Source organism: Rhincodon typus, chromosome 3 (genome assembly GCF_021869965.1).
Source record: "Rhincodon typus isolate 14 chromosome 3, sRhiTyp1.1, whole genome shotgun sequence".
Lineage (NCBI taxonomy): Eukaryota > Metazoa > Chordata > Chondrichthyes > Orectolobiformes > Rhincodontidae > Rhincodon > Rhincodon typus.
In genome coordinates, this window is record NC_063334.1 from 81395773 (window position 1) to 81418194 (window position 22422).

Below are 22422 nucleotides of genomic sequence, written 5' to 3' on the forward strand. Positions count from 1 at the left end.
AGGGTCTAGGCCCAAAACGTCAGCTTTCCTGCTCCTCTGATGCTGCTTGACCTGCTGTGTTCATCCAGCTCTACACCTTGTTATCTCAGATTCTCCAGCATCTGCAGTTCCTACTATCTCTGAAACAATTATAGACTAGTGAGTCTGGCATTGATATTGGGGATGATGCCAGAGAGTTTGTTGTCATGGATTTTACAGCAGAGTACTTAGTAAACAGTGGTAGAAGAATCAGACTTAGTCAGCATGAATTTCCAAAAAGAAAATCATGCTTGACAAATCTACTGGAATTCTTCAAGGATGTAACTAGTAGAGTTGATCAGGGGCTGCCAGTGGATATGGTTTATTTGGACTTTCAGAGGCTTTCACAAATTACCACATAAGGGCTTAATGTGTAAAATCAAAGAACATGGGATTGGGGCTAGTATGTTGAGATGGATAGAAAATTGGTTTGCAGATAGGAAACAAATAGGAGGAATAAATCAGTCTTTTTCTGAATGGCAGGCAGTGACTAATGGGGTACGACAGGGATTAGTACTGGGGCTCCAGTTTTTTTTCTATTCTTTTGTGGGATGTGAGCATTGCTAGCTGGCCAGTATTTATTACCATTCCCTAGTTGCCTTTTGAGAAGGTGGTAGTGAGCTATCTTCTTGAACCGCTGCAGGCCACCTGCTATGGTTGACCCACAATGGCATTGGAGAGGGAATTCCAGGATTTTGACCCAGCAACAGTGAAGGAAGGTGATATGTTTCCAAGACAGGATGGTGAGTGGCTTGGTGGGGAACTTGAAGGTGGTGGTGCTCCCATGTATCTGCTACCTTTGTCCTTCTAGATGGAAGTAGTTGTGGGTTTGGAAGGTGTTGTCTAAGGATCTTTGGTGAATTTCTGCAGTGCATCTTTTAGGTAGTACATACTGCTGCTACTGAGTTTTGTTGGTGAAGGGAGTGGATGCTTGTGGATGTAATGCCAATCAAGTGGGCTGCTTTGTCCTGGATAATGTCAAGCTTCTTGAGTGTTGTTGGAGTTGCACCCATTCAGGCAAATGGGAAGCATTTCATCAAACTCCTGACTTGTGCCTTGTAGATGATAGACAGGCTTTGGGGAGTCAGGAGGTGAGTTACTTGCCGCAGTATTCCTAGCCTGTGAGCTGCTGTTGTAGCCATTTTGTGTTTATGTGGCAAGTCAGTTGAGTTTCTGGTCAATGGTAAACACCAGGCTTTTGATCATGGGGGATTCAGTGAGGTAACACCATTGAATGTCAAGGGGCAGTGGTTAGATTGTCTCTAATTGGCGATGGTCATAACCTGGCATTAGTGTGGTGTGAATGTTGCCACTTGTCAGCCCAATCTTGGATATTGTCCAGATCTTGTTGCATGTGAACATGGATTACTTCAATGTGTTCACAATATACGTTAATGATTTAGATGAGAGAACTAAATGTAATATTTTCAAATGTACAGATGACATGTAGATGGGTGGAAGGGTGATCTGTGAGGAGGATGCGGAGATGTTTGAGTGTAATTTGTACAGGCTAAGTGACTGGACAAACACACGGCAGATTCAGTTTAACATGGATAAATGTGAGGTTATCCACTTTTGTAGCATAAATAGGGGTAAGCGTTATTTGAAAGGCTCTAAATTGTAAGAGGCGAATGTTCAATGAGATCCGGGCATCCTCGTGCACCAGTCGCTGTAAGTAAATGTGCAGACGCAGCAGGCAGTAAAGAAGGCTAAGTGTATGTTAGCCAGCCTTCATAGAGAGAGGATTCAAGTACAGGAGCAAGGATGTCTTGCTGCAATTATACGGGCATTGGTGAAACCACACCTGGTATATTATGTGCAATTTTGGTCTCCTCAGCTGATGAAGGACGTTCTTGCTGTACAGGGAGTGCAGCGAACGTTTACCAAACTGATTCCTGGGATGGCAGGGCTGATGTATGATAGGAAATTGAATCAGTTAGAATTGCACTCACTGTAGTTTAAAAGAATGAAGAGGGATCTCAGAGAAACCTATAGAATTCTAACAGGACTCAAAAGGAAGGATGTTCACGATCATGAGGGAGTCTAGAACTAGGAATCATAGTTTAAGGATCAAAGGTAAAACTTTTAGGACTGAGATGAGGAGAAATCTCTTCACCCGCAGAGTGGTGAGCCTGTAGAATTCACTATCACAATAAGTGGTTGAGGCCAAATCATTACGTGTTTTCAAGGAGGCAGTTATGGTTCTTGTAGCTGAAGGGATCAAGGAACATGGGAGGAGGGCAGGTTAAGGTTTTAAACTCAATGATCAGCCATGATCATATTAAATGGCAGAACAGGTTCGAGGGGAATTTACTCCTACTCTTACCTTCAATGTTTCTAGGTAATAGTATTTTGCATTCTGCAAGGGCAAATGGCATCATTGCTCTGCCATAGGAGCATCACTCGCTCTCACTCTGTCACTGCACAAGCATTTCGTGAAGGGTGACAGACAACAACTTGCAGCATCACTTGCATCATGTTCACTCATGGGCTAACATCCACTTCATCCTTTCAAACTACTCACTAACTGGACATTCCTCAGCACTTCGTGTTGTTATGCATGATCCCAAACTCTTGCTGCATTCTTTTCCATCACACTAATTCTTTAAGTTCACTAAATCTCTTTATCCCATTTCAAGAAAATCTGTCCCACAACCAGGTTGAAATTGCCAAGTCAAGCAGGCATCAAGCACCACTGCCCTGGCCTGCAAAGAGGAAAGATGCTTTTGGATTGGCTGAGGAAGACCAGAACCTTTGCTACGGTGATGGGGAGGCAGCAATGACCAGCAACACAATGAGAAATATAGTACTCTGCTCGCCTCAGAATGCCTATGCTAACACTTTGCATGACCTTCTTTCCAACTTCATCAACTAATTCCCTCCCAGGCACGAGCGGCACCCAGGCACCTTCATCCAGGAAAAGACCACAGTTTAACCACTTCCTCGATAGCATAACCTCTGAGAGGATGAGTGTGAACCCTCAGAGGATGCACTGTAAAGTGTGCACCATTACCTTCCATCACCACAGTGACAAACACCCTGGTGGGTGCTCTATTCAGCTTGAACCCAAGGGCACAGTTTGGTGGCTGCCTCCCCGGTTCAGGTCTGCAGCTGGTGGAGGAAGAAACACAGGGGGTCTGTGACACTTGAAGGGCTGTCAGAGACCAGGCATCTGCTGGCTCCCATACAGAAGATGTGCCCCTGTACTTGATCATTAGTGACAACCTGCAAAGGCAGGCACAGGAGCATGAGGCAGGCATGACAGAGGCACATGGTAGGCTGCAATGAAACATGGTGGAGTCCTTCTGAATTCTCACTTCTGTGGAGGCGGCAGAATGCAAGTGCACAGCTGTCTCCATGCAACGAGTGGCAGATGCCTTGGAGACACAGACCAAGAAGAACACTCAGTACTATGGACCAGACCAAACTCCTCAAAAGATATTAAGAAGAGAGTTAAGACCCAAACATTTTCTTATTTTAAAGGTAAGTGTACTGAGTTGTGTTCTGGATGCCATTCAATTGGTCAAACTACCAGGCTTGAAACAAAACACACTTTGTTCAGATGCTATAATTAAAATACAGACAAAATAAAAAAAGAAAAGAATTGGCTTAATTGTAACTCTATCTAAATGCTTAACAAAACATATAGTAGCTACTACTAATTGACTGTTCCAATATAGTTTCATCCCATAAACCTTGAGTTTGGTAAAGGCAAACTCAGTAAAATAAATTGTCTCATATGCAGCAGGAAGAGAACCCCAGCTTTTAGCTATAACAGAGAAAGTAAGAAGAGATTCCACATCCAGTTTCAAGACCCAGCAACTGCTACTGAAGGCTAAAACTAAAAAAAAATTCCTGGTTCTGTGGGACCTTCACCCCACCCATTCAGGCTACTTCTTTTGTTCCAACTTTACAAAAAAATCCAAGGCCTCACAAACTGTTTACTTTATGGGCTATGAGCAAGCCACTCAGTACCTCTGTCTCAACCTTTCTTCATACAAAAAAGGACAAAATACACCTCTTTAAGTCATGGTAATGTCACATTCAGTGACTACCAGATATGTGTTTAGACTGGCACTCTATCGTTTTAGTCATGGGTGCTCAGCAACAAAGGCAAGATGAGATGGGGACATAGGACACCATTTCTGTTTGTGGTAGATCATACTTGAGGGACGGAATGAGTTCCAAAATCTGAACAATGTGGAATATTCAATGATCAAAAGCTTGTGATATGTTGCAATTGCCAAACATTGAATATTCTCCCAGAAGCAACAATATGGGTGACTGAAGGCAATCTAAACTAACAGGAAAGAATGCACATTTAAGATGGAGATTGCAATGAAGTTACTACAGGTGGACTTTGGTAACATTGAGGCTAAATATATCTTGCAGGACAGGAACCATAGCCTGGGATGTCCATCTCATCACCTCTTACACTCACTTTATTTAAGAGATGGTTGTATGTGCGATGCTTCCACACATTTTTGAAGGAAAAGGTTTGTCCTGTGTCTGTCCAATAGAAGGGTATGCTGTAATATTTAAGTCTGTGAGATGGCTAATGGCCAACTCATATGTTCATTATTACCCTTTGCACAATGTTCTGTAGTGAATAGGTGTACAAGTTGCAGCCCATTGCAGCTGAAGTACTATCAGATAAGATACTCTAGTGTAGCAAGGGAGCAGTGAAACCTATCGTGATGTGAAGCACTGAAGTGATCGTGATGGATAATCTCTCTTAAGGAACATTCTCATGATGAGTGCCATCCCTGTGGCACTAATGACTCTTCACCTTTGCCCCCATGCCCTGTTGAGCCCCTTTATATTAATATGCTCACTTTACCTCTGGACCTCGTGACTCTTGCTGGTTCTGCGTCCTCCCAATATTCAGGCCAGAGTGACCATTATGTGCTTTAAACACCACCCTCCGCCCACTCTGAGACCATGCCAACCTCTCCAATTCACTATCGGATCCTATCATACGGCTGCAATCGCTCCCATTACTGTGACCATTTCCTCGGAGACCCAGTACAATGGGGCTATGTATCAGATCTAAGTGAGCCACAGCCTCAACAGTGGCATGAACTGACCCATGAAAAGTCCCCAGATTATGATGACCCAAGAATCTCTGACTGACAGTGGCTCATCCCTGGGACTGTTTTAGGGACAGTAGACCAAAAGTAATAGCCAGACTGCTTTTACTTGACTTCCAGGACTGACCATAGTTGACTACCTGATCAGAAGCCTAGATTCCTGGACCAACATTAGATTTTAACCTCCTGACCGACCATGGCCATCCTCTTTGATTAGAACTGGCCCAGCCCTGGGCTGTGGTGCTACCCCCTGACTGACTGGAGTCTACCTTACCTGCACTAAACTCCTCCACTGTGACTTGCACACATTGTTATTCTCTTCAAGTTCTTTCAGTGTGTTTTCTATGTAAACTGCCGGCAAATGCTGCACTTCTGGCATTGAAGCATACAGCAACATGCCCATCTCTTAGAGGACTTTCACAAATACATTTCACTGATTTTCTTGAGGCACAGCTTCATATCCCTCCCTCTACGCTAAACCACTAAACCAGAAGCTTCCTGATTGTTGGTCTGCACTAAAGCTATAGCTAAAAAGCAGCCAAAAAGTAAAAAAAGACTGCAAATGCTACCTTTAAGCCAAAATGTGATACCTGAGCCTGCCTGATGACAAGCAACCTTATATCCTAGTATTCTGAGGTTGGGGTGAAGCCATTACCCAGTTGTGTGGAAGGAAATCCATTGCCATTAGTCATGGAGACATTTGCTACTGTTGAAGCAGTTCCATGTCAAGCAAAGAAAAGGAAGGTGACCAGTTCAGTCAGGAATTCATCAAGACGCATTGCTAAGGAGTCAACTCAGCAGGTACCTGTTCAGTTTTTAGTGTTGAGTTTCTGAAACCTTGGCAGGACCTGAAAATCATCTCACTTCAGAGTTTCTACATAAAAATTTAAAATCTGGCTTATTATTTCAAAGTAGTAAGGATCAATGTTTTAAAATTCTATTTTATTAACTGCTTGCAGACCCACCCTCTGCTCAAAATTATTTCATTATATCGATTGCAGATGCATTTGCAGCTAGGAAATCACTGCTACTGTTTAACTATAGAAATTTTAAACTCAGACATAAGTAGTAAACTTTTCAGTCTTTCCAGAGTATTGCCTAAAACATGTAATTACTTCAAATTTAATTGTATATAATGGATGATTCTTAAATTATGCATCTTTTATTTTTAGATCTTGATATATGAAGGGTTCTCAGTAGATATTATATTTAGCTTTTCCAAATATTGCACATTAGAAAATATCCTTAACACAGGCATTCATCTCTGTAGCATAGGATCCTCTGTATTAAATTCTCCTGATTTACTTCCTGCAGGTCTTTGCTCATCTATTGCTGACAGCTGTTCAAGTCACTTTCTCAAACAATATGGCATTAAAATCTATTACTGTGTACTGAATTATAAGCTGAGGGTTGATCAGTGTTATTTTTAAATTATCCTTGCTTTTTACAACATAGCATTCTGATGTGTACTAATAATCACTCTGAATAAATTCAGCAAGTGCTATTGAAACATTGACTTGTTAATGTGGACACATTTTCTATGATGCACTGCAATTATTAGGATGTAAAGTTCCACTGGGGCTTCTAAACAATTGATCATAATCCATGCAAAAAAAATGCTGTACCTCCCCCTCATCCTCCTATTGGGTAACATATTTTTTCTTTTTTCAAATAAATCCTGAAGTTGAGCCTTTTAGCAATCTAAAATTGTTTTATTTCTCTATCAGCAGCCAAATCCATGGAAGGGAGAGTATTCAGGTAATGAGAGATAATCCAGGTACTGTAGTAACTCACAAAGTATCAAATTATAATATACTTTTCAGCAGGTTCTAGAAAGTTCTTCAGAACATGCTTATTTACATGAAACAAAGCAAAAACTTTCAGCCCAATAGACAGTCTTCTTAACTTGCTCATGAATTAGGCTTGCTTCAAAAATACATTTACCAAATGACATGTATGCCTGATATATTGCATTCGGCACAAAGACAAATCCTTGTCTTGATGGTAGATTTTGTAACTTTTATACTTTTTGTAACATTTCTTGCTTCAAATGTTCTCTGAAATAATTTGCAACTTATAAAAATGGAAACTATTGTTAAACTTACTTTTACCTATTACTATAATACATAAATAATTCCATATACTTGCGTATCTGGTTTTCAAACACATACTTGTAGTCTAAAACTATGACTGTGATATTCACTGAACTATGCAGGAAGATGACCGAAATATTCTATTTCTGTTGTAAATATTGGGACTGTTCAAGGTCTATCAATTGTCTTCTTCCTCATTCTGAAGCACACTAATATTCACTTTCAATGGTTACGTTATTGTTACAGAAAATAATATGTAGGGTATCATGAGCTCACAGGACAACAGTCCAGCTTGTGTAATGTCTTTATTCAACTGACTGTAAGATGGATGCCTGTAGTGAGTACTTCATGGTAGCAGTCACATGAACACGGCAAGTCAGGAGGCACATTAGTGTAGTGCTATATTTCTAATCCAAATATCCCCCTCTTACAAAAAACAAAAATAAATGCATGAGTTATCATTGACGCAACTGTTATGTACACAGCTGTTCTCATGCAAGAGTAGCTTTTATTTTTTATCCGTCTCTGCGCATGCATTGCACACTGTTTTTAAATTGTGCTGGCCTCTTACTAGTGCAAAGTCCTGGCATCTACCTGACATTGTGGAAAATTACCCAGCTATGTCCTGTACACAAAAAGCAGGACAAATCCAACCCGGCCAGTTACTGTCCCGTCAGTCATCAACAGAACTATCAAGCAGCACCTGCTCAGCAATAACCTGCTCAGTGACACCCAGTTTGGGTTCCACCAGGGCCACTCAGCTCCTGACCTCATTACAGCCTTGGTTCAAACATGGACAAAAGAGCTGAATTCCAGAGGTGAGGTGAGAGTGATAGCCCTTGATATCAAGGCCTCATTCAACTGATCGTGATCAAGGAACCCTAGAAAAACAGGAATGAATGAGAATCGGGGGACAACTCTTTGTTGCTTGGAATCATACGTGGCAAATAGGAAGATGGTTGAGGTCAGTTTTCTCAGCTCCAGGACATCTCTGCAGGAGTTCCTCAGCGTACTGTCCTGAGCCCAACTATCTTCAGCTGTTTCATCAACATAAAGTCATCATACGATCAGATGTGAGGATGTTCGCCAATGACTGCACAACATTCAGCACCATTCATGACTCCTCAGATACTGAATTAGTCCCTATCCAAATGCAAGAAGACCTGGGTAATATCCAGACTTGGTCTGATAGGTGCAAAGTAACATTTTTGTTGCACAAATGCCAAGTAATAACCATCTCCAATAAGACAGAAACTAACCAGCACTTCCTGGTATTCACTGGCATTATCATTGCTGAGTACCTCATTATCAATATCCTGGGCATTACCATTGACCAGAAACTGAACTTGAATTGCCTTGTAAACGCTGTCGCTATAAGAGCTAGTCAGAAGCTAGGAATCCTGTGGTACGTAACTCATTTTCTGACATCCAATGTCCTGGCCACCGTCTCCAAACCACAAGTCAGGATTGTGTTGGTATACTTCCACTTCTCTGGATGAGTGCAGATCTAACAGTATTTAAGAAGCTTGACATAATCCAGGAAAGAGACCACATGGCTACTACCACATACACAGATATTTACTGTCCCCACCACCAAAACTCAGTACCAGCAGTGTCTACCACCTACAAGATATGTTGCAGAAATTAACCAAAGCTGTACAGACAACACCTTTCAAAATCCACAACCATTGCCATCTAGAAGGACAGCAGCAGATGCATGGGAACGCCTTTATGCCACTTGTCAGTCTGACTTGGAAATATATGATGTTCTTTCAGTGTTGTTGGATTAAAATCCTAAAGCTGCTAAGCAACATTGTGGGTGTTGGACCAATGGCTGGTTTGTGATATAGAGTAACACTAACAATGTGGGTTCAATTCCTGGACTGGCTGAGGTTACCATGAAGGATTTTCCTTCCCCACCTCTCCCCTCGCCTGAGGGATGGTGACCCTCAGGTTTAACCACCATCAAACATCTCTCTCTAATGAGAGACAAGCCCTATGGTCTAGTAGAACTGTGGCAATTTTATCTTTATTCTTTGTGCCTAAAGCAAATAGACTGTGATGGGTGTCACCATCACCTTCTCAAGGGAAGAGCAATAAATGTTGGTCCAGCCAATGAAACCCACACCCCATGAGTGAGTGAAACTTTGAAAAAGTAATAAAATATTTTGTGTCACTCATACCTTGCATTACTTGTGTCTTATGAGCAGTTTATAGATTATTTTCCAGACAATTTTTTGGAACAGCATGTTATAGAGTCAATCGGAAAGTAAGTGGTACAAAACCGGTGAAATTGGATTAATTAATCATCTCAAACTGAAGATGACCCTAGGTAAAATAGCCATAATATACAAATACAGAAATTACTGGAAAAACTCAGCAGGTCTGGCAGCATCGGTGGAGAGAAATCAGAGTTAACGATTCAGATCAGAACTGAGTAAGGGTCACCAGACCCAAAACGTTAACTCTGATTTCTCTTCACCGATGCTGCCAGACCTGCTGAGCTTTTCCAGCAATTTCTGTTTTTGTTTCTGATTTACAGTATCTGTAGTTCTTTTGGGTTTTACCAACCAAAATATAGTTGAATTTTATATTTAACTTGAGGGAGAGAAGAGTGGGTCTGAGACTATTTCTTAAAATTCAAGTAAGGGGCATTCTAAGGGAATGAAAGCAGAGGAGGCTTCAGTGAATTAACAGATTACATTAATGGATAGGTTAATACAGATGCAGTGGTAGACACTTTAGTGCAATATTTGAGTAATCATGATAGATATGTCCCAACAATTAAGAAACATTCCGAGGGAAGGACTTGCCATCTGTGGTTAAATAGAATGGTGAAAGCTAATATCAAAATAATAGCAGAAAATGTATAATTGTGAAAGGATAAGTAGAAAGTCAGAAAATTGGACTGAATATATAAAATGGCAAAGAATGACCAAAAAAAATTATGAGGTTGGAATAGTGAAAATGAGAGAATAAAGATAGCTTGAAATATAAAAACAGATATGAAGAGATTTTATAAATATTTAAAGAAAATAATTGGGCAGCACTGCTACCTCAAAGCACCAGGGGCTCAGGTTTGATTAAAACCTTGGACAATTGTCTGTGTGGGGTTTGCACATTCTCCCTATGTCTGCGTGGGTTTCCGCAGAGTCCTCCCACAATCCAAAACTGTGCAGGCTAGGTGGATTGGCCATGCTAAATTGTTTGTAGTCCAGGGATTTACAGGCGAGGTGGATTTACCATGGTAAATGTGAGATTATGGGCATTGGGGAGTGGGTCTGGGTTGGATGCTCTTTGGTGATGGTCTGAACACACCCCCCCTCTCTGCACTGTAGGGATTCTATGGTTAACAAAGTGAGTGTTGGTAAAAAGAAAGTGAGAGTGGAGAATTAATACTGGAAAATAAGGAAATAAATGAACTGAACAGATGTTCAATATAAAGGACACAAGACATATCCTTGAAGCAGCTATGAATCAGGAAACATAGAAGAGATAAGAACTCAGGAAAATTGGATTGATGCATTGATTTCACTTTTCTAAAACTCTCTTGATTTGGGGATGGTTCCAGTAGATTAGAAAATAACAAATGTAACTCCTTTATTCAAAAGGGAGATGGACTGAAAGCAGAAAACTACGGGACAGTTTGTTTAACATCTGTCACAGGGAAACTACTATGGACTATTATCAAAGAACTTCCAGCAGGACATTTGGGTAACTTCAAAGTAATTAGACAGTTTCAGCATGGTTTTGAGAATCATGTTTGGCCAATCTATTGGAATTCTTTGAGAAGGTAATTTTTAGTGAACAAATATGCTGTAAATAAAGAGGGGATATACTCTAGTTTTCCAGAAGGCATTTGATATGGTGCCACAGCAAATGTTATTATGGAAAATAAAATCACACAGCGTGTGGGATAGCATATTGCATGGATAGACGATTGAATGGCTAACAGGAAGCAGAGAATAGACATAAACAAATCTTTTCCAGATGGCAAGATGTAACAAGTGGTGTGCCAGTTGGTCAGTCGGTGTTGGGTCCTCAGCTGTTTACAATTTATATAAATAACTTGGATGAAGGGTTGGAAGGTATGATAGCTAAATTTGATGCAAAGTTATATAGGAAAGTAAGTTTGAAGAGGCTGTAAGGAGGCTGCAAAAAGATGTACTCGGTTAAATGAGTGAATGAATGTGATAATTGAAATATAATGCGGGAAAATGTGAAATTGTCCATGTTGGCAGGAACAGCAAAAAAGAAGCCTAGGGTGCAATCTTAAAGGGGTCTGAATTCCATAGGCTATGGCAAGATTTGTGACAGAATTGGGTGAAAAGTATAAAAAGGCCCCTCTTGAAGTTGAGATCATCTTGTGCCATCTTTATGCTTTCTACAAGTGATATGGTGGGATTCTCACTAGACAGCAACAAGCTGTAAATCAATGGTCATTATTGATTGGAGATCCCTTTGGTGGCATAGTGATAGTGTCCCTAATCCTGGAGCAAGGAGGCCCGGGTTCAAGTCCCACCTGCTCCAGAGGTGTGCAATAACATCTTTCAACAGGTTGATTAGAAAGCTAGGTTAAATAAAAAATACCAATCTTGTCAAGCAAGCCCATTGTTGGGTAGACTCGACATGTAAATCAGAATGAACACTGGGCAGATTCAGCCTGCTGCTGTTCTGAGGAAGGGTCACTGGACCTGAAATGTTAACTCTGTTTTTTCCTTCACAGATGCTGCCAGACCTCCAGCAACTTTGTTTTTGTTTCAGCCTGCTGCATATTGTGAATGATCTCCATGACACTGTCCACAAAGCAGAGTGCTGATTTTCCCCTGTCTGCCATATCTGTGGTAAATGTCCAGAATCATGCATGGCATCTCTGGATTTTTGTTGCATTTCTGCATACACAGTAGCCTTTCAAAGATGGCATGGGTGCAGGGATGCCAGTGTTTTGGCCAATATACATTGAGTGGCAATTTATTCTGGGAAGGATGTACTATAAGATGGGGTGGAAATTCACATGACAGATGGCATTGTGATGTAATAGGCAATTAATGAGATTAATTTGATAAGATATGATTAGAACTGTTGTTAGGTTTTGCAGGGAGAAATCCTCCAAAAAACTCAACACAACTCAGACTTAGCCAAAAGTAACGTAAGATTCAGCCCATGTTACGTAAATGGCAAGAACTGGCTTGCAGAACACTGTGAAGAGAAAACAGAGCTAACGTTTTGATTCTAGTGACCCTTCTTAAGAACATTTCACCCCGACATGCCATAAAAGAAGTAAATGCAAATTATGTGTCAAATTCCACATTGGAGAGGTATCCTCAATGCTATTTTCTGGGGAAAGCTTCATCAATCAAAAATTCAGTGGGTGTACTTTACTCCTCTTGCCAAAGAATCTTACCATTTCATCATGTGATGCTGACTGAGATATCTCACAAGGAATGTCTGTTGTATCTCAGTCATGGTGAGAAAAGATTGATTGCATAACCATTCATTATACAGGAGCTGGGGCCTTCCATACTTGCAGAAAGAGATTTGGTTCCTCAAGACCCACTGGTAGACTTGTGGATTAGGTTGTTGCTCTGGTGAGGCTGACAAATATCAACCGCCTCATAATCTGCATCTCCAATGGTTCTTTTGTGAACTCTTTCTTCCTCACTTCTACACAAACAGCAAAAATGTGCAGAATCCTCTTTGCGCTTCACTTATGCTTCCAAAAGGGAGTTGAGAAATTTCTAAATGAGGTCAAGCTCAAAGCTTTGAAAATCCAGAAAAACACCTGGGAAATTAGGTAAGAAATTAGTTAGAAGATAGGAAACAATAGACCAAAAAGGGGAATCTCAATTATCGTGTAAAGTATATGGTATGGTTGGTGACCTTAATGAGTAGTGTATATCTGCGTAAGAGATGTGAGCAAAACACCAGTAAAGGAGGTGGCAGTAGCGAGGTGATAGGCTGGATGAAACTACAGAATCACAACTTAAAATGATGGCAATCCCCTTCATAGAAAAATCAGCTCAATACAAAAGGTTACACTGGGACTACTAGGGGAATCACAACATTAAGGTTGCTAGGTGAGGTAATGTTTCCCAAACTATTTTCTCATTGTAACTCCATTTTGCTGCTTAGAAATTACCATGAACCCAGATCTGTGACGCAGAAGTGTGTACATGGAAAACCAGGGAGAGCAAGGGATGATGGTGGTGGTGGTGTAGGCTGGTGAAGGGAGGTGCACAAGTGATGAGAGACCTGTACAGCAGGTTTGCAAATGGGTTGGAGATAGGTTAGGTGTGAGATACCTGTGAAAGCAGAAGTGGAAAAAGGTTGTTTAATCCATTGAGTTTTAAAACTATATTTCAACTGGGATTTGCAAGACAGTAATTAGACTTCAAGCATTGGTCACTTAAGTCATGCCCATGATTAAAAGAGCTGCAAGGATTTAAAGAGACCACACAGCCGTTTGCACACAATGGGAGCTTCACAGCAGCCATTGCCTCCTTGCAGCTCCCTCTCTCCACATTTTGACTGTTGATGTCACTAAATAGCCCACAATTTGAGAAGCCCTCACCTAAGGAATGGACTAATTATTTAATCTGCCAGAAAAACACGGCTCACATAGACTTGCCATTTATGCACAGTTTGGGAATTGCAAAATTGGGAATTGCAAAATAAATTTGCAATCTGAACGTAAAGCTTCAATTTCAGAGGTGGGATCATAAGATCACAAGATGATTGCAGCACAGAGTGAAGCTCAATGGCCTGCGCCGTCCATACCAGCTTTTTCAAAAGAAACACAACTAAACCACATAGCCCTGCTAATTATTTTCCCTTCTGGTGCCTTTTCCAATCCCTTTTTCAAAGCCTTGATTTACTCTGCCTCCACCACACACTCAGGCAGCACATTCCAAAGCCTAACCACTCACTACATAAATACATTTTCCTTCCTGTAGTTGTGGGTTCTCTTACCAGTCACCTTAAACTGGTGTCATCTAGTTCTCTTCAATTCAACCAGTGGGATCAGTTTACCTATTCTGCTTAGACCAGAGCTGGAGATGAGATTTGGGGCAGTGAGCTTAGAGGCAGAACTCAGGCAGGTTTGTAACAGCTCCAAAGCCCCTTTAAATGCTCACCTTCTTGTATCAGTAGGCATGACCTAACAAACTGCTTTTTGAGGCCTGATCTTTGTGGAAAACAAAGCCTGTGAAAAGGGAGACATTATTTCTGTAGAAAGGCTTTCATCAACTCCATCCACAATCAATTATTTTTCCTTTCCACCCACACCTGTGATCATGAACTAAAGCCCCTTCCCTTGCTCAACTGCTGAAGTCTCCTCCATTGTATCTTAATAACTCACATACCTCACAGATTTTCACTCTGGGGCCATACAATGTATTAGGCATTAAAATGGTGCCATGCTGGGAAGAAGATTTTGGCAAGTACTGGTCTAGATCCCTCATGATTCTGAACACTTTTACCAAATCTCTTCTCAACCCAGCCTGCCCTAAAGTTTCTCCAATCTAGCCATGTAACATTTGCTCATCCCCGCAACCATTCTTCGAAATCATTTCTGCTCCCTCTCAAAAGCCTCCACCTTCTCCTAAAGTACAGTGCCCAGAATAGGACAGTTGAAGCTCAACCAATATTTCACAATGGCTCATCAAAGTTTCTCTGGCTTTGCACTCAATGCTTCCATATATAAAGCAAGAGATCCCATACATCTTGTATAACATTTTTGCAAACAACCCTACCACATTTAACAATTTATGGACATATATTCCCAGGTGTCTCCCTTCTTACTCCTGTCATTTTTCCTACCACAATATATCACTTCACAATTCTCTGCATTGGCCTTCATCTGCCATATGTCCACACATTCCATTAGCCTACTTTCTGTTGACACCGATGTGTTATGCAACAATATGACCTTCACAGAGCTGTGTGAAGTGGTTGAATGTAGCGATCCAAAAATGAAGCCCTCATCAAGTTCTTGGTCATAAACAGCAAGCAAAAGCCACTCATCTTAGAGAAACAAGTCTAAAACTTAAACTAATAACGCTTAATGTGTCAAAGATAGATTCAATGTGTTGTACCACATTAGTTCAAGGACTATGGATCAGATCCTAGAGGAGTACAATGGTCTGACGTATGAGGAAAGGTTGACTAGGTTGTGATTGTTTTTGCTGGAGTTCGGACGAATGATGTGGGGGGATCTCATTGAGACTTATAAAATTCTAACAGGACTGGACAGGATAGATGCAAGGAGGATGTTCCCAATGGTGGGTGTGTCCAGAACCAGGGGTCACAGTGTGAGGATTCAGGGTAGATGATTTAGGACAGAGATGAGGAGACATTTCTTCACCCAAAGAGTGGTGAGCTGTGTGGAATTCATTACCATAGGAAGTAGTTGATGCCAAAACATTGAATGTATTCAAGAGGCAACTAGACCTAGCACTTGGGACAAATGGGATCAAAGGTTATGGGGAGAAAACAGGATTAGGCTATTGAGTTGGACGATCAGCTATGATCGTGAAGAATGGAGGAGCAGGCTCAAAGGGGCTGAATGGCCTCCCCCTGCTCCTATCTTCTATGTTTCTAAGTGAATACTATCTGAAAGTAGATGAGAGTATAAGTTTGATACAGCTCTGTTGAGGGAAGTTCCAGCTCTCCTCAAGGCCAGCCTGAAAAACAAGGTAGAAAAGTTGGTAAAGGATGCCGTAGTCAAGGAATTGACAATTCCTACCAAATGGATTAGCAGCATGATAACAGTGAAATAACATGGAAATCTGAACATATATATCGACCCAAGGGGATCTAAATAAATTTCTAATGAGATCTCACTACCCTATCTAAATAAAACCAAAGAAATTTTGGTACAACTTGCAAAGACAAAAAATCTTCTCTACCCTAGATAGGAGGAATGGTTACTTGCAAGTGAAGCTGGATGAAAGCACAGTCTGGATACCTCTCAAGAGAAGCAGCGTGCTGTTTGATAATGCATAGCTCCAGGGTAATATCAAAATAGGTACCATGAGATAGTTAATGAGTGACTTGGAGTGGATAGTCTGCTTGTTAATGGAGACACAATGGAAGAATCCAGAAATGACTGCAATAAAAATTTAGTGCAACAGCTAGACAGAGTTTACCAGATGAACCTGAAGCTGAACAAGAAGAAAAATTGCAATTAGAGATGCCTGATGTCAAATACATGGGTCATGTACTGACAGAAATAGAACCGGATCTTGAAACATTGAGACCTGTAACAGAGATGTGAAGATAAACAGTTGTAAAAGCAGTTCAATGATTTATTGGATTTGCTAACTGCTGAACAAAATTTTTGCTCATTTGTCATCAGAGCCTGAATCATTGCACCAACTCACTGCCAAGAATGTGCAGTGCTTTTGGAGCGCAGGACAAGAAGCAACATTTACTAAAATCAAACAATTAGTGATTCAACTTTGGTACTGCAATATACTGCAAAGTCCCACGTTTACACTGAAAATATCTTACATTGTATTGTGTGGCACTATCACTATGCTAAATGGGGAAGACTTCGACCAAATCTAGCAACTCAAGATTGGGCATCCTTGAGGCGCTGTGGGCCATTAACAGCAACAGAATTGTACTCCAGCACAATCTGTAACCTCATGGCCCAGCATATCCCCCATTCAACCATTACCATCAAGCCAGGGAATCAACCCTGGTTCAATGGACAGTGCAGGGGGGCATGCCAGGAGCAACACCAAGCATACCTAAAAATGAGATGTCAACCTGGTGAAGCTACCAAACAGGACTATTTGCATGCCAAACAGCATAAGCAGCAAATGATAGACAGAGCTAAGTGATCCCACAACTAACAGATCAGATCTAAGCTCTGCAGTCCTATCATATCCAGTCGTGAATGGTGATGGGCAATTAAAAAACTTACTGGAATAATTATGGGGGAGTCCAGAACATCAGTGTGAAATATAAGGCTGAAGCATTTGCAACAATATTTAGCCAGAAGTGCTGAATGAATGACCTCTTTGCCAGTCTTAATTAACTCCACATGATATCAAGGATCAGTTGGAGGAATTCAATATTGCCCTGACAACATTTCGGCAATAGATCTGAAGACTTGCGCTCCAGACTTACAATATCCCTAGCCAAGTTGTTCCAGTATAACTACAATACACGGGTACCTACCCAACAATGTGGAAAATTGCCCAGATATGTCCTGTACACAAAAAAAAAACAAGACGTATAAAACCTGAATAATTACTGTCCCATCAGTCTACTCTTGTTCATCAGTAAAGTGATGGAAAGTGTCATCAACAGCGCTATCAAGCAGCTTCTGCTCAGCAATAACCTGCTCAGTGATGCCCAGTTTGGGTTCCGCCAGGGCCACTCAGCTCCTGACCTCATTACAGCCTTGGTTCAAACATGGAGAAAGGAGCTGAGTGTAAGGTGAGAGTGACATCAAGGCCATATTTGACAGTGTGTGACATCAAGGGACCAAGGCAAAACTGGAATCAATGGAATCGGATGACACTTCTCTGGCTAGTTGCAGTAATACCTGGCACATAGGAAGATGTTTGTGGTTGTTGGAGGTCAGTCATCTCAGCTCTGGGACATCTCTGCAGGAGTTCCTCAGGATGGTGTGCTAGGTCCAAAGATCTTCAGTTGCTTCATCAATCGCCCTCCCTCCATCAGAAGGCCAGAAGTGGAGATGTTCACTGATGATTGCACAATGTTCAGCACCATTCAGAATCATAACTTATAGCCAAATTTCCAGCTTCCACCATCTCCATCTCTGGATATGCCCTGTCTCACAGGCAGGATAGACCAACTATATTGTGGTGGCACAATAATAAATGATTTGGCAGGTGTGGCCCTGCGGATCTTCCCCATTGACTCCATGTCCATTAACTCTCATTGCAATGGTTCAAACATGGGCATGAAATCTTCATGCTGATTACCACATACTGTCTGACCTCAGCTGATGAGTCAATATTTACTCATGTTGAACCAATTGAAAGAAGCACTGAGAGTAGCAAGGATACAGAATTTACTCTGGAGAAGGGACTTTAATGCCCATTACCAGAGTGAAGGTAACCTCACTACAAGCCAAGCTACAGATGCCTGGTAATTCTGCTAGATTGAGCCAGTTGTAGGTTCTGATAGAATCATAATATAGAAAAACGTACTTGATCTAACCTTCACTAGTCTGCCTGCTATAGATGCATCTGTTCGTGATCATATTGGTAAGGTAGACCACTGCACTGTCCCAGCTTCGCACTGCAGAGCCTTCAATTGTGTAGTGTGGCATCACCATTGTGCTAAATAGGATAGGCTCAAAACAGATCTAACAGTTCAGAATCCGCTAGGCAGAATGAAACAACCCACGGGTTCTGTTTTAGTGAAAACTGCTGCCTGCAGAGAACTGGCTACATCCTTGAAGAAAGTGAATTGGCATTCTGCCCAAGGAAGAATCAAACTTGGAAGAGCTTTATGACTGAAATTGGTGCCATTCTGGTAAAGTGGACTGCCTAGAATATTGATGAGATGTAATTATTGGATACACTATTTTATATGCAACTTGATTTGCCTGTTAATTTATGCTTGACTTATTTTGGTTTTGATTTGTGTTGAAGTAAATGTTACAAGAAGTAAAATGTTCAGTAATTTCTTCATTTGGAGTGATTCTGTAAACTTCTTTCTTTTGGTTTGCAGATCCCTACATCGATCTTAGCAAAGGTCTCATAGGAAAGGCTTCCCAAAGCAGGAGCAAGCAAGAGAAGAATTTCACATTCAGTTTGTGGGTGAGAACCTTGTGTCAAAAACAAGTATCTGAAATTTAAATAAAGACAATAACAAAGCTATGAAAATAAAGTTGGCTACAGTCTTATTGAAAATGGGTTAGAACTTAAGATGCTAGAGAAGCAGTAGCAGACAGTTAAGGAGATTGTTGTATTCCACAGAGGAAGAAAGAGTCTAGGAGAATAAGGGAACATCTGTGGCTAACCATGGAAGATAAGGATCGTACAAAATCGAAAGACAAGGCATACAAAAGTACAAAGACTATTGGTAGACAAGAAGATTGGGAAGATTTTGGAAATTGGCGGTTAAAAAATGTGAGAAATCAGAAGGACTGTAAACTTGTAAGAAATATGAAAACAGACAGTGAGAGCTTTATAAGTATATAAAAAAAAGAGTAATTAAGGAGAGCATTGTTCCCCTAACAGATGAAAAATGGGAAATTACAAAATGATAGAAGGCTTGAACAATTACTTGTCATCAACTTGAAAGGCACAAAATGTATTCCAATAGCAATATGCAAAAATTCCAGAACAAAATGAAGGGAGGTAATTAAACATCCCATATTAGTAGAATAAAAAGTGCTTGGAAAGAACCAAAATATGACAAGTTCCCTGGAGCTATGGCAGGGTTATCTTGTGGTCTTAGAAAAAGTGGCTGCAGAGACAGAGGTTGCTTTGGTTGTAATATTCCAGATTTCCCCAGATTCTGGAAAGGTTCCAGTGAATTGGAAAACTGCAAATGTCACATATCTATTCAAGTATGGAGGGAGACAGAAAAAGGAAATTATAGGTCATTTACTCTAGCATTAGTTATTGGGAAGACGCTGAAATTTATTATCAAGTAATTAGTAGCTTTGGAAAATTATCATACAATCAAGTAAAGTCAATATGGTTATACGAAAAAGAAATTGTGTTTGATAAATTTATCACAGTTCTTCAAAAATAAAGCAAGCAAGTCAGAGGGGACTGATAGATGTAGTGTATTTAGATTTTCAAAAGGCAGTCATTAAAGTGCCACATAAAAGGTTACAACACAAGCTGAGATCTCATGGTGTAGCAGGTACTATATTGGAATAGAAGGATGATTAGTTAACAAACAGGAAGCAGAGAGTCAGGATCAATAGTTTATTCTCAGGTTTTCAAACTGTAGCTAGTGCAGTGCAATGGGGATCAGTTTTGGAGCCTCAAATATTTACAAATGATTTGAATGAAATTCATATTGTATTTTAGCCAAATTTGCTGACAATACAACGATAGGCAAGAAAAACAGTTGTTAGGAAAATACGAGAGTTTACAAAGGATTATAGAAAGGCTAAGTAAATGGATAAAAAAATTGGCAGATGGAGTATAATTTGCAACAATGCGAGGTTGTCCACTTTGGTTGGAAGAATAGAAAACCAGAGTATCATTCAAATGGAGATAGACTGCAGAATGCTGTGGTGTAGATGGATCTGGGGTCATTTTACATCATTTACATTGTCACTATGCAGGTACAGCAAATAATAAGGAAAGTAAATTAAACATTAGCCTTAATTGCAAAGGGAAAGGAGAGGAGCAGATGGAGTTTAATTTGGATAAATGCAAAGTATTACATTTTGGTAAAACAAACAGGGGCAGGAATTATCTGGGTAATGTATGGTCGCCGGGCAGTGTTGTCGAACAGAGACACTTAGGAGTGCAGGTGCATAGTTCTTTGAAAGTTGCGCCACAGGTAGACAAGGTGGTAAAGAAAGTCTTAGCACACTTGCCTTCATTAGTCAGACAATTAAGTCCAGGAGTTGGGACATCATATTGTGGTTGTACAGAAAGTTGGTGACTCCATTTTGGAGTACTATGTACAGTTCTGGTTGCCCTGCTATAGGAAGGACAATATTAAGTTGGAAAGCGTGCCGAAAAGACTTACAAGAATGTCACTGGGACTGGAGGGCTTGAGTTGTAAGGAGAGGTTGGATAGACTGGGACTTTTTCCACTGGAGCATAGGAGGTTGAGGGATGACCTTATAGGGGTTTATAAAATTATGAGGGACATAAATAAGGTGAATAGCAAAGGTCTTTTCCCTAGGGTAGGGGAGTTCAAAACAACTGGGAAAATTTTTAAGGTGAGAGGATAAAGATTTAAAAGGGACACAAGAGGTAGCTTTTTCACACAGACGGTGGTTTGTACGTGAAATGTACTGTCAGAGGACATGGCGGATGTGGGTACAGTTACAACATTTAAAAGACAGACAGGTACATGAATAGGAAAGGTTGAGAGGCATATGGGCAAATGGGACTAGTGTGGTTTGGGCAACTTGGTCAGTGTGGACAATTTGGGCTGAAGAATCTGTTTCCGTGCTGTATGATTCCAAGACTCTATGACCCTTGTTACAACTCTGTGGGCCATTGGTGAGACCATACCTAGAATACACATACAGTTTTGATCCCCTTATTTGGGAGATTTTTTTTCTCTTTTACAGGATGTAGCATCCTCGGCTAAACCACCATTCGGCCCATCCCCAACTGGCCTTGGGAAAGTGATAGTAGATATACATTCGTTAGAGACAGTTCAGGGAAGGCTCACTGATTTGATTCCTAGTTTGGAGAGATTGTTTCATTGTGAAATGTTGTGCTGGTTGGCTCTGTATCCATTGGGTTTAGAAAAAAAATTAGAGGTGATCTAAGTAAAAGAATCTGATCGATTGAAACTTTCTGGAAGAATATTTCCCCTTATGGGTGTGTCTAGAACTGGAGGCACAGTATCAAAATAAGAGATCACTTAGTGAGGAGGAATGTTTACTCAGAGAGGTGTTAGATTTTGAAATTCTATGCCCCAAGTGTCGTGCAGGTAGGATTTTTGTATCATTCAATCATGAATTGGACATTTTTTCATCAACAAGTGAATTATGGGTTATGGGAGACAGGCAGGAGAGTGTAATTAAGACCACAATCAAATTAGCCACGAAGCTATTGAATGATAAAACAGATTTGAAGAACCAAAAGGCCTTTTCTTCCTCCAATTCTAATGTTCTGTATAAAAAAAACCCTTTTCCCTTTCTATTCTCATGCCATGGAGTAAATAGATTCCAGTCCTGTGCTAGGCTGATTGTTCCCAATATGGTTCTTAAATTTTGATGACCTGGCACAACAGCTGGATGAGAAATAATGTAAAGTAACTGATCAATATGTATCTAAGTAGTCCTGAATTCAACAGTGAACATTATGTTGACACACTTGCATGCGTATGAACTGCATATCACAGAATCAAAAAATTGTCACAGTGCAGAAGGAGGCACTTACTGAAACATTATTGACAAGTTTTATATTACTGGAAACATGTAAAAGGATAAAGGTAAAATGCATCAGAGATAGTAGGAATTGCAGTTGCTGGAGAATCTGAGATAACAAGGTGCAGAGCTGGATGAACACAGCAGGCCAAGCAGCATC

At 40.7% G+C, this 22422-nt stretch overlaps 1 long non-coding RNA gene across 1 annotated transcript in view; it reads left to right on the top strand.

Annotated features, from left to right (window-relative positions):
• LOC125482810 overlaps nt 1–19072 on the top strand; it is an 86422-nt gene extending 67350 nt beyond the window's left edge. The window contains exon 3 of the long non-coding RNA XR_007261786.1: nt 18914–19072. This is a non-coding gene — a long non-coding RNA (uncharacterized LOC125482810). The remainder of the gene's footprint in view (nt 1–18913) is intronic.
• The last annotated feature ends 3350 nt before the right edge of the window (nt 19073–22422 follow it).